Genomic DNA, 17,413 nt, shown 5'->3' with positions numbered 1-17,413 from the left:
ACAGATGAAGCACAGATCTGAGGATCCTGGGGAGAGTTCTAATTAGGCCTGAAAACAGGAACAGCCTCTTGGGAAGAATGTGTATTTCCTAAGGGAGGTCGGCTAACATAATCTCAGCAGGCTGAGAGCAGACTATCATTTTCCTTTCGTGTGCATGTGAGCATTTGTAGGTTTTAAAAACATCCTGACAAAATGCTTAATGGTTTGACCTATGGACCAACCGTCAGGCTGTGGGGATAACAGGTCTACCAGGACCACACTGTCTGGAGGTCATTCTGCTGTGTTCTCCGCCCACCCCATGGCCTGAGATGCACCTCATGACCCCACAGGGCCCTGGCTGTCTGGCGGCGGCCCTGGTTTCCCGCAGCTCGGAGGGCCATGTTGCTTCCTCCGTCGACTCCTCCTTGCCCCACCACTCCTGCCAACCACCACCTCTGCCCATCTCTGTCCACTGTCTCGGGCTTTCCACCAACTTCTCTCTCCTGGTGCTATGTCTCTTTCGGCTCACTGTCTTCTATGCCTTGTATTTATATTCCCCAAGAAAAGACCTCGGTGGAGGTCCCTTGGGATAATTTGGCTCCAGGCCCTCTGGAAGACGTCTGCCAGATTCAGACCCCTACGTTTGGTCTGGTCATTTAGAGCAGGACAGTGGATTGCATGGTATAAAGGAAGATTTAGCAAACAGCTTTCAGATTCTTCTGGGAACACTGCTAGTTGTTGGTGGTTAGAGATGCGCCACCTGGCACCAGGTGAGCTGTTATAACTGAAGAAGGCTAGGACTCAGTTCTGCTGCACATATGTTTATTAACAGGCAGACCCCAAGGCAAATAGAAGAAGCTGGGTTGGTGGTCTCTGTGGATGCCTGTCCGTGTGTCCTCCATGCAACGTGAGCCCAGTGGTGCCCATGTTGGGGTCAGTCTCCCTGGATCGGGGGCAGCCTGTCCTTAGTTTTTGCTGGGTGGAGAGCCCAGATTCAGAGCATGCTTCATACATGTTAGGTGACTGGGTTGACCATATTTTTGCATCTTGTCTGTGCAAGGGCAGTGGAACCTGTAAACTTTCCTATTCAATTGCATTTTTTGAAAACCATTTAGTTCATTGAGGAAAATTTGCTTGTTAATTTCTATGGCATACTGAACAATGCATGTAACAATTCCTCAAAATCAGGCTTCAGCCACCTCTAAAGTGTAGATTGTTGATTAGCTAACTACTAGCTAAGCCCTCCTAGGCATTAGATTAAAATTAACTTTTACGCATATACACTCAGCATACTCTTTATTCTGAAGTAGTAGAAATTTGTTGTGTATGGTGATCTGTGTGTCAGCTGAAGTATCTTTAGCTGCTTCTAGCATCCTTAAGAAATTAAAGTGGCAGCCCCTTTAGGAATTTCCACCACATACTATCCCATCCAAAAAGGAAATGAAATTAGCAAGATGTGGGTTATTGCTGAACTTGGAGTGTATGTGAATAGACACATTAATAACACAAGAGAGAACGTCCTGGGATCAAGTTACTCATAAATTATGTTCTCCTTTGTCCACTTTGAAAACAAAAAGCTGATTTACATGTTTTTCCATGATTTACAAAATTCCTCAAGTGTTGCAGACAATTTTCCACCCACTTCATACAAAAGTTCTTTCCATGTCTTTGGAAAAAGTTGGATTAGGCCAGGAATGTCAAGTTCCTCTCCAATGACAATTTTAAGAATCCTTTTCCTACCTTTCTGTCTCCTTTCCCTCTTCTTTCTTTTCTTCCCAAAGACGATGCTGGGAGGAAAAGTCTTGCTGTCCCCTGCCTTAGCGGGAGGGAACCCGGACGGAAGAGCGCAGTGAGCAAGGTGGCAGACCCCCCCGGGACTAACCCCTTGTCAATGCTCCTTTCCCTGCCTCTTCTGGTGCCTGATGAGCGCCTCCAGCTCACACTGAGCAGAGAAGTCCAAGGGACCTGTGACCCGAATGTCAGACGTAAAGGTTTACAAGCATGACAGCAGAGCCAGCTTTTTGGCTGCAATGCTTGTCTTCCTGTTTGGGCTGCTGCAGCAAAGCACCACAGGTGGGGGCTTACAAGCAACAGACGTTTATTTCTCTCAGTTCTGGAGGCCGGACACACGCTATCAGGGTGCCAGTGCGGCTGGGTCCTGGTGAGAGAGGACCCTCTTCTGGGTCGTAGGCTGCTCACTTCCCATTTGTGCTCACAGGCTGCAAGGCGGGAGGGAGCCGTTTTATGAGGTCACTAATCCTGGTCAAGTGGGGACAGCTCTCATGAGCCAATCACCTGCCGTAGGCCCCTCCTTCTAACACCCTCACCTGGGGGATTAAGATTTCGGCACATGGATTTGAATAAGACACGAACATCAAATCCACAACAGAGATTAAACAATTCTGATATGGGAGGTCTGGAGATGGAGGGTTGAGGAATATTGGAAAGGGGTGGTGTTCTCAGTTTAAGTGATACTCTGTCCCCGACAGCCAGGGAGTTGCCCGCTGCCCTCACAGCATGTGCGCTCCGTGCCTCTCAGTGGATGGGGACATGTATGAGCAGGACCTGAGCAGAGCCTGGCACCGGCACGGCTCGTGGGGACGTGGGAGCCGGAGGGCGAGTCCGGTCCCCTGCCAGCAGGGGACAGACAGACCTCGGCGGGAACTCTCTGACGGGCCATGGGTGTAATGTTCAGCAATACACTCAGAGTCCAGCAATAAGCCACATCTTGCTAATTTTATTTCCTTTTTGGATGGGATAGTATGTGATGGAAATTCTTAAAATGAAGACAGACCCAATTCTGTGGTTTCAGCTGGTTGTTTCTCATGTCTGAGGTTTGAGATGTTACAGGAGAATTTGTTTGGGGTAGAAAAATGCTGACTATTTTAAGTGAGAGAAGGCAGGTAGATTCTGCTAGACATCTGGCCAGGAAGGAGGCAAATGATGACAGGTGTCCAAATTTGATCAGTGCAGTTCAAGTGAGGTGCCAGCTGTGTGACTCATTCAGGAATATAAAGAAGGGTTTCTTTATATGATCTGTGGGAATAAAAGGTACAGAACAGATTATACCAAGGAGAGTGCTTCATTGACCCCATTAACCAGGGCCTTTGAAACTGTTATAACCTTATTTTAGTTGACACCCAGTGTATATCTATAAATACAACATTTAAAAAACAACATCTTTCTCCTCACCAAAATTCTAAGACCCAGATGGTTTTATCTTTAAGTTCTACTAAACTTCTTAGAAATAATTCCTATTTTATGATGTTATTTCCTCCAAATACAAAAAGGCCAAAAATTGTACTTTTCATTCTATAGACAGATGAGGACAATTGGAGAGAAAAAAATTCAAGAAAAATAAGAAATGAATGAAGGGGGAAAAACTAGTGAGGACATTTGATATCTTGATCTGGGGAATGATTACGTGAGTACATACACATGTCAAAATTCATCATGCTGTGTGCTCAGATTTGTGCATTTTATTGTATGTACCTCAATATGAAATTTAAAAATATGTTTAAAAAAGAAGAAAATTATAAGCATAGTTTATTTTGAACATGGATATAAATATCTTAAATAAGCTACAGCTAAGAAAATCCAATAGTGTATTTTACTAAGACATGATAATTAAATAAGACTTATTCACAAATGCAAAATGGTTCACCAACAGGAAGCATTTCAGTGGACTCACCACATTAACTAAGATTCAAGTATAAAACACATGATTATCTGAGTTGATGCAGAGAACATTATTGATAAATTCAACACATAGTGAAAATAACTAACAAGATATAAAAGAACTTCTTCAATTGTTAAAGTTGTATGCCCTGAAAGTTACAGCATACTTTATATTTATTAAGGATATTTTAATATTTCCTCCAAAATTGTGAACAAGGTAAAGATATCCGTGATCATTGCTATTATTTGACATTTGTACTTCAGTTCCTAAGGAAAGAAAGAAAGAAGGATCAGAAAGAAGAGACAACACTCTTCCATAAATAGGCAATTTACAGAGAAGAAACCCGAAGAATGACAGGCCGTAAGAAGTGTTCAAACTCACTTGACATATATGACAAAAAGAAACTATGGGATATCATTTGGTACCTGTTGGGTTGGCAAATTAGAAATATGGTGGATAGTGCCAAGTTTGGCAGATTGGGGATATAGGATATTCCATGTGCAGACCGGTGCAGCCAGTTGTGAAGAGAAACCTGGCAATATTAGTCAAAATAACATGGGTTTCATACACAGGGTTGTTCCTTGTTGTGTTTGTCTTTGTGCCAGGAATTTGGAGTCAATGATGGACAGATATGGGGCACACATACCTGCTGTGCCTTCCAGACAGAAGGAAAATGAATAGGTCTTACAAACACAGTGCTGAGAAAATAAGAGAAGACATGAAGCAGTAGCTGTAGCCTAGTCTCACACATGGAGATCAGAATATCCATGTGTGTGCGTGCACACACACACACACACACACACACACACACACACACACACACACACAGACACACGTCCCAATGATTCTCATTTCATGAGAAGACATAACAAGCAAAGAACATACAGCTACGGGTCATGTTAAAGTATCTACAACTGAAAGGTAATATAAATTCATGCATAAATCAGGAAATGAAACACATTTCCCTTTAGTCTTCCAACTATACATCTTTGTAAACTGCCTTCCAGGTGGTAGGTTACAATGGGGAGGAATAATTACTTGCCCAGTTACTAATAATTTTCTGTGATCTGTTGATTCATGAAAACTTGCTGAAGCAATCTTTTTTGTTAGTGTGGACATCCTGGCTGGATGGCTCCCCTGTCTTGGCCATGATTTCATGTAGGAAGAGCCTCAGACTCCTTGAAGGATTCTTCACGGAGGTGTCAGGTGATAGGTTGATGGCACACTCTCTGTCCTTTGTTGGGTCCATGTGTCTGGTGTTAACCTCTCACCATTGCTCCCCTTTCTTCCTTCCCTCTTTCCATCCTGTCTTTTCTCACCACTGCTCAAGGTCTCACCAGAGGGGAACTGGCCCCATGCCTTCAGTAGCTGCTGGGAGCAAACTTGAAGAAGACAGAGAAGGGGAGGGGGTGGGCATGGGCCGGCCGCATTTCCAGACTTACAACAGAGCCAACATCTGCCATCTACCTTGCCCACCCAGGGTACCATGCCCACCCAGGATACCATGCCCTCCAGGGTACCATGCCCTCCAGGGTACCATGACCTACAGGGTACTATGCCCCCAGGGTACCATGCCCACCCAGGGTACCATGCCCCTTAGGGTACTATGCCCCACTGGTCCGAGCCTGACTCCTAAGCTGGTAAGCGCAAGGGAGAAGGAAAGGCAGAGCAGGACAGCAGGCTGGGTGAGTCTCCCTGGGGGCTCTGTCTGCCTGTGAGGGAGCAGGTAGGCGCTGGGGGAGAAGCAGAGAGGGGCCTGGGTCTCTGTGGGCCCTTGAGCCCTTGCAGCCAGTAATGATTCCAACAGATTCTGTCCACTCGGGTTTCTTCATTTTGCACAGGAGCAGCTATGCCCTGTAAGGGAATAAGCAGCCATAAAGGTCCTCAATGCCACCTGAGGAAACAGAACCCCCCAGAGGGAGCAGGTACCCTGTCCCAACAATGGGTTGTGCCTATGGCCCCTGGGGCAGCCCCCTGCTGCTGGGTCTGTGTTCAGCATCCCCCTGGCAGGGTTGCATCTGTCTCAGAGGAGCTTCCATCCCCTTCAGCTCAGCTATGTGGCCTCAATGGTTCTTCCCAGAACTTTTGAAGCCAGAGGCAATACCCCAAAACATGAAAGTATAAAAATTGCCCCCTGCTCAACACTCCAGGGCGCACACCAGAACCATGTTGCAGAACCACAGGGCATATATGCCTACCGGGTGAGTCAGTCAGGGCTCTCCAGAGAAACAGAACCAAGGGATAGGTTAGGTCCATCTCTTTCTCTCATCTCTCCATCAGTTATTTACTTATCTTAAAGACTGGCTCACACGATTGTGCGGGCTGGTGAGTCTGAAACTTACGGGGCAATCCAGCAGGCTGGGGTTCAGGCAGGATTTCTATGTAGTCTTGAGGCAGAATCCTTCTTTTCCAGGAAACCTCAGCATTTGCATTTAAGGCCTTTGACTGTTTGCCTGAGGCCCCCCCCCCACATCAGCCAGAATATTCTCTCCTGCTTAAAGTCAACTGACTGTAGATGTTCACTACAGATATGGTTAAATATCTTCCAGCAACACCTGGATTCTTCTTTGATCAAATAACTGGGTACCTAGTCAAGCTGACGTGTAAAACTAACCATCATATTGAGTAAACCACTTTTATGTTATTTGCTTAGACCACATTATGTTGTTAAGTTAGACTCTATTATTTTCCAACAGATATGGAGACATTTCAGGGAGTTCTTATCAGTTCCTGGCTACATATCAGACATGTGTCAAATCTCAGGGCAAGGCAGGGGTGTGGGGGATGGGGATGAAGGGGAGTACCTTGATCAAAAGGCAGACACGAGGCTGCATGGGAATAGTTCCGCTTAGATGTGGTTCTAGAAGGAAAGCTTAACCTTTGATGGTGTAAAGCACACCCACAGTGGCCTGGCCGTGGGTGAGGATGGCCATGCAGCCCTGGGTGGTGGAGATGTTGACTGTGCCGGTGGCTTCACCGTGTACACACCAAATGCCACCAACACCAGACTGGATGTGCTCATCGTGTAAGCACCTGCTGTAATCCAGGGCTCCACTATCACGCCTCCTTTTTTCTTCTCTAAGGGGAACAGCACCAGCTTCTTTAGCCTTTCCAAGAAACACCGACTTTGTTATTCCCCTCCTACCCCGGATTCTGGGGCTCCCACCTGGATTTACACGAGTGTGCTAGACTGTAAAGCTCACCTGCCCATCTTTCCACATGCTGGGAGAAGAGCTGGGTCAGGAATAATGTCTCTCATTCTTCTAGAACCTCTTTTAATGCAGCCCTAGAACACAGGGACTTGGGGTTTGGGCCAGTGGATTATGCCACGAATTCCTTTGGGATTTTAGAGTGTCTAAACCCTAAAATTCTTTAATGATAAACTGCTCTTAAATTGTGCTAATCTGGTGCACAATTCAAGTGCAAGGCTTGGTATGATACTTACGGAATTCATTGTTTTAATTTAGACCAATATTTCAGATTCCTGAGGTTTTCCCTTTTTGTTTCATTTGCTTTTTTAGACATTTACAATCCATGAGAGGTTTCTATTTTGAATGCATGTGACAAGCAGACTATTTTTTTTCAAGACATGCTTCTGAGACTGTATTGACGCTCACGTGGCATTATTCCACTAATCAGCGCACTGAATTTGTCGCGGATCCACCTACCTTTACGGTCAGCCAACCTACCAAGACATGGTTTCCACTAGTAAACAAGGGTAGCGCACTAGGAACATCAAATGTAGTAAGAGGTAAACCCCATGATTGTTTATGTGATTTTTATTATGCCTTAAGGTAATTTTCTTTCTCTAGGAATACATATCTGAAATGAAAATGCAAATTAGTGAGAAAGTGTGACTCAGTGCACGTGCTTTCACGGACAGACGCTTTTTCTGACAAAGCTGTGTAAAGACATGCAGACAAGATTTGGATAAGGAGGCGACGCTGGGGGCTGCGGAGTTGTTTCCGTGGGAAGATCTCAATGACAGTCAGCCTGGTGGAGCCCCGGAGCACGTGGGAGGAGCGGATATAGGGGGACGCCAGTGAGAGGGGGGCTGGCTAACTGCCTGGAATCTTCAAGACTAAAAAATAGTGTTCGAATTAAGGCTTGAGGTGGGCGTGGATAAATGTGAGAGGGTTGAGGTTGGTACTTCATTTAAAAGAATGAAGAAAGAGGAATCATTGAGGCGGTGGAAGTCAAAGACTGAAGAGATGAACGCTGTGGTGAGAGTCTCAGAGTTGAGAGCAAAATGGGGCTGGAAGCAGGTGCAGGAGGTGAGTCGAGGTGAGCTCACGAGTAAATACGGAAGAGCGAAATATAGGAGAAACCAGCAAGTTACTAACTTTACTATCCGACTCAAAAATGGTCAGCAAATACCTGCAGAAGTCCCAGAAGATGGTGGCAGAGGGAGAAAACAAGGACAGTTGAGGAGAGAGGAAATGGTGCCAAACTGTAGCCTGGACCACGGGCGAGAGCATCCCTGGCGAGGGCTGTGCGGAGCCCACACAGCGCAGAAGCTGAGGAATCCGGGCGCCTGAGCCTGGCCGGCCTTCACGCCTCCTTTCCCTGTTTCTATTTTTGGAGGTTTAGGCACTCGGATCCTATAATTAAATTAGATTGCCGACACAGCAGAAGAAATTGCAGATGAAAGTAAATGTTAGCAGAAGAAAACATTTCCTATTTATATCATGAACTGTGCTGGTTGTTTTTTTCCACCCAATTATACATTACACTATCATGAGTTCTGCTATGTGATTTTCCCATTTGCTGTATTTGTACACTGTAGTGACAAAGAGATGTCCCCTTCAAAAAGCCTAAACCAGGCAACTACCGGCCTTCCCACAAACTGAAGAACAAAAGATAAATTCATAGACCTTTGCATGCAAGGAAAGAGCTGATAAACCAGTGTTCATAATGTCTGCAATCTGCTGCTTTGCACTACCTGACAGCTCTTCTCTGCAGAGATCTGCATCACCTTGCAGATAAAAAATGTCCACCCTTGAAAGAATAGGTTCAGATATATTTTTAAAATGAACAACATCTTGAGAAATAAACGCGTACCTAGAAGTGTCATTAATTGTAACAATTCATACTCCATTCCTCTAGTTTTCACGGACATAGTCATAGGTTGAGAATGACATGACCAAAGAATCCAGAAAAGCCACAGATTTCCTTGTTGAGAAAACTGTGGAAGAGGAATCTGAATCCTGAGAAACAAAAGTTAGCTGATAACACTGGATGGAAAAGAGAGAAACCTGTGGGAGGCTGGCTGAGCATGAGCTTCTTCAGACTGGCTCTGCCAATTGACGTCAGCCTGCCACGAGCCTCCCCCACACACTGCAGACCAGCTGGGCTGCCCAACTGTGCAGGCTGTGTGCTTGGTGTTAAAATATTTGGATATGGTCATGGACAGTGAATAGTCTCTTAGGATCACAGACTGTTTTCAGTGCCAGCAGAAGCCTTGGAAATAAAATTCCTATGAGAAAGGATATTCCCCTGAATTCATGTCTGTAAGCTACATCAATCAGAAAAAATATCTAATTTCAAACAGGGTTTGAACTTGGTAAGCAAATCAGTGAGTTAAAACCTTAGAAAACAAATCACTTTGTAAATTCATATTTTAAGGCTCAAGAAAGTGACATTCCAGTATGTGCATGACAATCGGGTTTTAAAAATGGGGGTAAGGTTTGGAGAAAAGACAAGTCAAAGTCAGTCACCCGGGCCTCTACATTAATGATCAGTGGAGTCCATCAGCAATTACTGAGCACCAACTGCGGGCCAGGCTGGGTTCTAGGCACTTGAAACACATCCGTGAATAAGATGACTCCTTGCCCTCATGGGACAGAAAGCCTGGTGAGGGAGACAGAAAAAACAAAACAAAACAAATAAAACATAAATACGTCAATTGTTTAGTGTGCTATGAGACGGACCTGCTATGGAAAATAGAGCAAAGAAAGGGACTTGGAAGAGGTGCTGGTGAGGGGCGGGGCAGGCTGCGATTTCTGATAGAACGGTAGCAACGTGGGCCTCATTCCCAGGCAGTCACTGGGCAGCGGGGTGGAGAAGGTGAAAGAATGGGCCATGCAGTTGCCTGGGGGAAGAGCATTCCAGGGAAAAGAGCATTTCAGGGGGAAGTGTATTCCAGGAGAAGGGGCTGAGATTGGACGCTGTCCATGTTCCTGGAGCAACAGTAAACAGTAAACAGTAAAGCTGCTGGGCAGTGAGCAGGGATACACGGTGGATGTGCTCAGAGAGGGTGTGGGAGCCCCACAGGGACTAATGCACCTCTGTCAATTCTTAGCCTTTGGCTGAATGGTACAGAGGGCAGTGAGAGGGTTTTGAGCAGAGGAGTGGAGTAATGTGATCTGAGTTCTATTTTCAGAGGCTTGCTTTGGTGTGGGTATGGAGGCTTGCTCTGGGGCAGCAGAAGTGAAGCGGTGCTCAGATGCAGGACTCGCTACGTTTAGACATGGGAGCCAGCTGGAGGCGCGGGGAAAGTGGCGTGGGGTGTGGGAGAGGAGGAGCCAAGCACCTCTGGACGTTTTTGGCCTGAGCTACTGTAAAGAAGGTGTTGGGTCCCCATCATGGGGTAGGCGCTGTAAGTGGTGCTGTCACCAGCTGGGTCAAGCGCAGTGCCAGGGGCTAGCTGCCACGAGCTAAGTCATATCTTCCCATCTCAGGCTATGAAAAGTTATGTTGCCAGAATTCAGTGATTCTCAGCTAAAATCCAAAAATATATCAATAGGACAACGCTGTGCATGCTTTGTACCTGGTGCTGGGGACGCCAGCTGTCGTCGGTTCAGAGCTGTATCCTCACTGGACAAGGGCCGCAAGCACGGGGCCGCCTGGCCTGCGAGGAGCACAAAGCCCAGGATGGGGTGCTGACCTCTCGACTTCAGTTTGGTGACCTGCATAGGGTCCACCCAGTTCCAGGGCTCCCTGCAGGATTGGTTGAGGCCTCCACGAAGCAGAGCTCCATCTGCTCCTCTGGAAACTAAACATCAAGGATCAAAGCCTTGTGAAGCCAGCAGAGGATATGCGGGCCTTGCCAGAGGGTGGAGGGCTGTGTGCAGATGAGGAACAGCAACAGGATGTAAAGAATGTCTACAGGCAGGGTCCGTACAAGCAATACCTATGACTTTCACATGAGAGAGTCGGGGAGGGGGTTTATCTCTTGAGGATTCGATGGTGTTTTTCAATTTTCTGGTATTAGTTTTCAATCTAATTGTTAGTGAATACGTTCCTCCTTCTCAGAGTACAAAGACCTGAGAAAAGAGAGACAGATGGGAGCAATTTCTAACTCATTCAAGGACAGAAATATAAGCAGCAATAGCTCGGCTAGTATTGGATTGTCTTAACAAGCTTTGGGCACTCAAGACAATTCTCTAGAAAGAGGGCTTTGAAATACTGCAAACAGAATTCCCCTCAATTCCTGGCCCTGCAGGGAAGCCAGGCCCTCACCTGCCCAGCAGGTGTGCACATACAGCCCTTCCCCTGTTTCTCTCCTGCCTTCTTCCTCCATGTTGGTTTTTAAAAACTATGAATATAAAAGGACCCAGGAATCTGAAGAAGTAGAAGGAAGCTTGTCTCAAGAGGAGAAAAACCTTAGGATTCCAAACTGTGTTGAGACCATAAAACATCCAGAGGTGAAGCAATACCATGAGGGCATGAACCTGAGGCTGAACAGACCCTTCTTTTGGGCAAAACTTACCCAGCAAATGCAGTTTCTTCTCAGGTCTTCTTGCAGAGAAGGAAAGTGAATGCTCCTATCTGCGCAATTCTGTGAAAGAATACAAAATATTATGACTTCTTTTGTTTTCAAATATATTGATGATTTTTCCTTAAATATTTTCCTGTGTTGAGTAGGGAAACCAAGAGATTTTGGAAATCAAGAGTTGCTAAATTTCATGAAGTTAGATGAAGTTGTTTCTTCGGGTGGAAAACATGAGAGGGAGAAAGAAAGGATTTACTCATGACAGCTTCCTGCACCAGGGCCAGGATGAGAATCCGACTCTCTCATCGCTGGCATGAGGCACCGTCGGGGAGCAGCCGGCCCTTCTGGGACTGTGGCATCGGCCACCGTCAGGAGTTGACGTGCATGAGATTGAGGTGTTTCCCCAGACAGACTGAGCTGCTCCTTCATCCTTACCCCCCACATGTGTAGGAATGGGGGCATTCTGAGATTATAATCATTCGGAAAAATACTCCATTTTCCCCCTCTACCAGGATTTCATCTTCCCATAAGCAGGGGATGATGTAAAAACCAAAAAGGATGTCTCACTGGTAACTGTATGATGCAGGGTCGCAAAGAGCTCTGCTTTGCAGTGTATGGCCAGAGGAGGAGCAGGTCTCCTGGCTGCTGAAGCCCCTGGCACAGGGCTCTTGGGGGCACCGGTGTGTGGCTGGGTCTATTGGGGTAGGCAGCACCTGCCCAGGTAAGGGTGCTGAAGGGTGTGCAGGCCCCGCGGGGGCCACCCTAGGTGTTCCCATGCTCAGAGGACAGGGAGAAGTACTCTGCACACACTCAGTGCTGGGCGAGAGCTAAAGCCAATGAAACTCTAGCTAAAATTCCAGGCGTCCCATACTTGGCTGCAGCTGGCATCCCTGGGAAGCTTCTGGAATTGACCTTTGTCCTGGGGCAGGTCCTGGCAGCCACAGTGGTGGAGAGACGTGCATCAGCTGAGGCCACAGACCCGGACTGGCTTCGGGAACCAAAGCTCTGCTCAGCGTGGTCCTCAGGGGCCCCTCTACTGGGCCCCGGCTCCTGGGAATGTACTGAATGGCTGGGAGCTGCCCACCCCAGGGGAGCAGCTCCGTGGGGAGGGGGGAGCACTCACTCCAGGTCAAAGCTGGCATCGCTGACCACACATCCGGGTCCATTCCTCTGGGATGTGTACTGCTTCTCTCCTCCTGGCAGCCCCTCTGGGGACCCTCACTAACTACTTAGACGGGAATCTGAGGACTCAGGCTGTATGGCAAGGACCCCAGCCTAAGGCTGCGGCATCAGTGGGAGCTGGTTGGAAATGCAGGGTCTCTGGGCAGACTGCAGACCTGCATTGGCAGTTGAATAAGGTGTACACCCAGGTGGCCGATGCCAGAGGCCCAGGGCTCCGGACACCATGCTCAGGTTGTCTCCTCCCATGTGTGGCACCAGGGCTGGCACAGAACAAGCTCACCATGCCTTCCCACACCATCAGTTCTCCATGGGGTGCTCTTTTTAAATGAAATAAAAGTTTTAAAAAAAAGTCTGAGCAGGCAGGCAATGCATGAGTGTGAGGGGAGAGGCCATTTGAGGTGTTAGGATTTTACGGCAGGGACAGAGGCCCTGTGGTACTGGAGTTTTGGGGTTTTTTAAGAACTACAAAGAGAAAGAATTGGCTGCAATTTGTGGGTGGAAAAAACATGGAAAACTTGAAATAAGTAAATGTTTAACTAAATGTCCACAAAATACAACATCATGCCAACTGGTTTCCTGCAATTTAACTAAACCCATGTATATTTAATGTGGGATGTGGTGAATTTTCAGTGTTTGCTCTGTGGTGGCCTGGGGCCTCTACAACCAAAATTGCCCAAAGCTCTAAGACAACAACTGCTCTGGAAAGGGGAGCTGGGCAGGCTTGCCTCAGAATGGGGGTGGGCTGACTCAGCTCTCCTTGCCGCCTGGGGGCTGGGCAGGCCTGGCAGAGCCCAGGACCCGGGGGCCGTTGGAGGCAGGGCCCTGGCACTTTGCTCAAGCCCTCATGCAGATGTAATGCCAAATGAAGAAGGAAGCTGTGGACAACGTAAGTCTGAGATTGGTTAAGGATACATGGGGTAATATTTACATAACACTTCTGGTGAATGCCAGCGCAAGTGTGCAATTCCCTATATTTCCCACTTAAATGGAAATTTAAGAGGGAACTGAAATGTTGCTCTGATAAGATAGAATCCATCTATATCTAATCACAGTCTAATGTTAGTAATGTTATCCTCCCCCAGAAAATAAAATGGGCTCTAGAATAATTTAACTACATTTATCTTGCTCTCACTGTACTGGTATTATCTTCATGAATTTTATTTCTACATTTAAACCCCATAATACAGCATTATTATTGGACTATAAAGTCACACTTAATATAGATTTTTGTCATTATTATCACTGTCCATTCATAAATATATGAATAAATATTCATTATTTGCTCTTCATTCCTTTGGACGTCTCTGCCTTTCCATCTAGGTTCATTTTCCTTCGCCTAAAGTATATTCTTCATAATTTCCTGTAGTGTGGGTTTGTGGTGACACACTTTCAGTTACTGCTTGAATGAAATGTCTTCATGTCTTTCATCATCCAGGTCGGCCATTGTTTTTTTTCAGTGCGTCCACTGAGGATGTTTCTTGCCCTCGGGTTTCCTTTCTGATGTCTTTGAGAAATTACTAGTCTTTCCCTTCTTTGAAAATTTTTTTCTTTGGCTATTTTCTATTCATATCATATGCTTTCGTGAGGATATCTTTTTCTTATCCTGTTTGAGATTCACTGGGCTCCCTGAATCTGTGGATTCATTTCTTTCATCAGTTCTGGAAAATTATCAGTCATTATCTCTTCAATTATTACCTCTATCCCATTTGATCACTTCTATCTTTCTGAGACTTTGAAAAACTCACTTATGCCTTTTTAATATTTCTTATCCTTTTGTGATTTCCCCCATAATTTGTTACTCTGTATCATATTCTGGATTCTTTCTCCTGAGGCATCTTTTTGTTTAATAATTTCTCTCCAGTTGTGTCTATTCATTGACTTCTTTAAACTTATCCACTGATTCTTGCATTTGATTTTTGCATTTTTTAATTTCAGATTTATTTTTGGTTATTTCTTCAAATATTGTGTGTTACACTTCCTATTCAGTGTCCTGCTAAAATGCTCATGCTTAAATTTTATCCCTTTAGAGTCATCCTGCGTTCCTCTTTTACGACGACATCCTACATCAAAGCCAACAGGAAATGCTGTCGGCTCCATCTTCAGCGTATATTCAGACTATGATAGCATCTTGGCGTTCTAACCACTACCCATTTGCTCCTAGAGGCATCACCTCCCACTTGGGGCTCTGCAGTGTCTTCCCACTGGTCTTGTCACTCCTGCCTTTGTCCCCTCCTGTTCATTTCCAGCCCTGTAGCCAGCAGGATCCTTTTATAATGCATGTCAGATTCTTCCATTCCTCTAAGTAACAGGAATAGCCAGCCCTCCATTTCACTCAGAGTAAAAACTGAAATCCTTGCATGACCTCCAGGTTGTTGTCATGACCTCATGTCCTAGTCTCTGGCTCTTCCCTTTGATTGGAACATTCTTTGCACATATTCCATGTTACTGACCCCTTCACCAGCTCCAACTCTGCCCTGATGCCATCTTCTTGGTAAAGCCTACCCTTACTACCCTACCATCCCGTGAGACTGCTGTATTAGTTTTTTCCCAAAGCATAGATCACCTTCCATCATAATTCTATTCTTCTTATTTATGATCCTTAACTGCATGTCCCTAATCCAACAGAACTGCCTTTTTTGTCCGTACATCTAGAATGGAGCCTGGAATACAGGCACCCTATGTATTTGTTCAATGAATAAATGTGTTAATTACTTATTTAATTTGTTCAACTCTTTTCCCAAATCCAATCCACATAATTCATATATACTGTCAGTATACAGAACTAATGACAGTGAAGTGCTGATTTTTGACTCCAAGCTGGGAGGCTCGGTACTCCATCCCCTTCTTCCTTGCGGTGTTCCTTGGGGAACTTCTTCCCAATCTAGAATTCTGTGGAATCCAGTTGGAAATCCCTGGCCTGGCTATACTTAACCTGAGGATTGTTTTTATAACCTAACACACATCGTAGTCACTCATGACTTTACAGCAGGGGGCATACTCAGGACGAAGTACAGACCCTGCCAGTTCTGCATCTGGCTAACTTGGGGCTCAGTGTGTGGGTGCTCCTCTTACTTCCACAGACCTGGGCAGTTGGAGCAGCACAGGAGTGAGGCCAGAGGCAGTAAGCACTGCTGGAGCTGAGCCCCATCTGGGGTCTCTGGGACCTAAGCACCCTCAGGACCCCTTTCTTCCCCTGTGTTTTCCTGGTGGTCTGAGAAGCCAGCCTCACTGCTGACAGATCTGTTCCTTCTTCAGTACCTGCCCCAGGATCAGCATATCCCCGTTGCTGCTAATGTTGACCTGGTTTTTCTTGAGGCTGCTAATGCATCGGGCATGAAACGCTGTAATGCTGGACAGGGTGAAAACTCTGTATTTATTCCCTCTGTTACTCTTTGTTGTGTTTTTGAGAAACACAAGACTAGTTCTTTATGGACTGAGTCGGAGGCCATCCAAATGATCCAACCCCAAAGCATCAGCTGGGGTCAAATCATGTCCTCTAAAAAAACATCTTGAAGCCCTAATTTGGCTACCAGTGAATGTGACCTTATTTTAGGGTCTTTGCAGATGTGGTCAAGTTAAGATGAAGTCATTTGGGTGGATCCCCATCTAGTATGACTGGCACCCTTCTAAGAAATCAGAAGACACACAGAGAGAAGGCCATGTGGCCGTGGAGCAGAGATGGGAGCCGTGCAGCTGCGGGGCAGGGAATGCCAAGGAAAGGCAGCCACTGCCAGGAGCTGGAGGGGCAGGAAGGCTTCTGCGCACAGTCTCAGAGGCAGTGTGGCCCTGCTCACACCCTGATCTGGGACTTCCAGCCCCCAGAACTGTGAGTGGATGAATTCCTGTTGTGGTGGCCTCCCAGACTGTGGCCCAGACACTGCCACCTATTCAGGGCTCCCTGGACAGAAGCCAAACTCCTTGTCTCCCTGTATCTACCCTTGGGAAACTTCCTCAAGGTTCAAGGAAATGTCTGCTGACTCCCTTTATCCAGGAGCATTAGTCCTGGGGTACCTGGGCCCAATACCCAGCTCTCAGAGTAGGATTTATGATCACTTCCAGCAGGTCCACCTCGAGCGAGCCCTTGCAGAGGGACTCTGACAGCTTGCCTCGGCGTGTCTGCATTCCCAATATAAGAGCTATTTCATTGCAGTCCATCCATGGCTGTTTTTGTGCTTAATTATATCTCCTGTTACCTTTACACAATGAAATACACTAGAAAGCAAATATAATCACATATAAGCGGTGAAGTCCTGAAAAAATAATTAAGAGGAATAATAACTGTGGCTTGACATCACATCTTAAAAACAGTATCCTCCAAATTTTAAACAATGATTTACAAAGAGAAGAGAAGCTTTACCACCAAGAGACGTGTGTCTTCCAGGAAAGGAACACTGACACAATTCCACAGAACTCCGTTTGACTCTCTATTCAGCAAAAACATCTTCAGCGGCGAAATCTCTAGTCTTACTGTGTCAATCTTTCATTTTGTAAAAGAGCATTAAAAAAACTCCTGAAATCCTTTCATGTTTCCTTTTGCTCCTTTCTCCTCCTAGCCCTTTCTTTCAATTAATAAAATTAAAACATGGCAAGACTGGCTGGAGCCCTGCTGAGGGTGAGGATTTTCCCGGGTGCCTGGATGCTGCCGCTGTAGGGGAGCCGCAGTTGGATTGATTGACTGCAACGGAACAAAGCTCGCGGGACGGACGTCAGCGGAGCTACCACACGCCTCCTAACGCACAGATTACATCTTTTGCTCCCGTGTGCCCTCCCTCCACACACTGCGGGGCGTGATGAAAAATGATGTGTACTGAGTAACCTAAAAGATCCACATGCATTGAAGAACAAATTACAGGCAGTAC

General features: G+C 46.2%; 1 protein-coding gene and 1 long non-coding RNA gene across 4 annotated transcripts in view; one reads left to right on the top strand and one right to left on the bottom strand.

Annotated features, from left to right (window-relative positions):
• SFT2D1 (SFT2 domain containing 1) overlaps nt 1-17,413 on the top strand; it is a 276,058-nt gene that overhangs the window by 168,649 nt on the left and 89,996 nt on the right. The gene's annotated exons all lie outside the window — the stretch shown is intronic.
• On the bottom strand, nt 7,518-17,368 carry LOC118972887 (uncharacterized). 3 transcript variants are annotated; one of them, XR_012124753.1, is made up of 4 exons: nt 16,912-17,368; nt 11,370-11,438; nt 10,428-10,721; nt 7,518-9,508 (listed from the first exon to the last, which is right to left on the bottom strand). It is a non-coding gene; the product is annotated as an uncharacterized lncRNA (long non-coding RNA). The 3 variants fall into 3 exon arrangements; XR_005062026.2 differs by having other exon boundaries at nt 10,428-10,652; XR_012124754.1 differs by lacking the exon at nt 10,428-10,721.

The sequence above is a fragment of the Manis javanica genome, chromosome 13 (genome assembly GCF_040802235.1).
Source record: "Manis javanica isolate MJ-LG chromosome 13, MJ_LKY, whole genome shotgun sequence".
Taxonomy (NCBI): Eukaryota; Metazoa; Chordata; class Mammalia; order Pholidota; family Manidae; genus Manis; species Manis javanica.
This window is presented reverse-complemented; position numbering and strand designations above follow the sequence as displayed.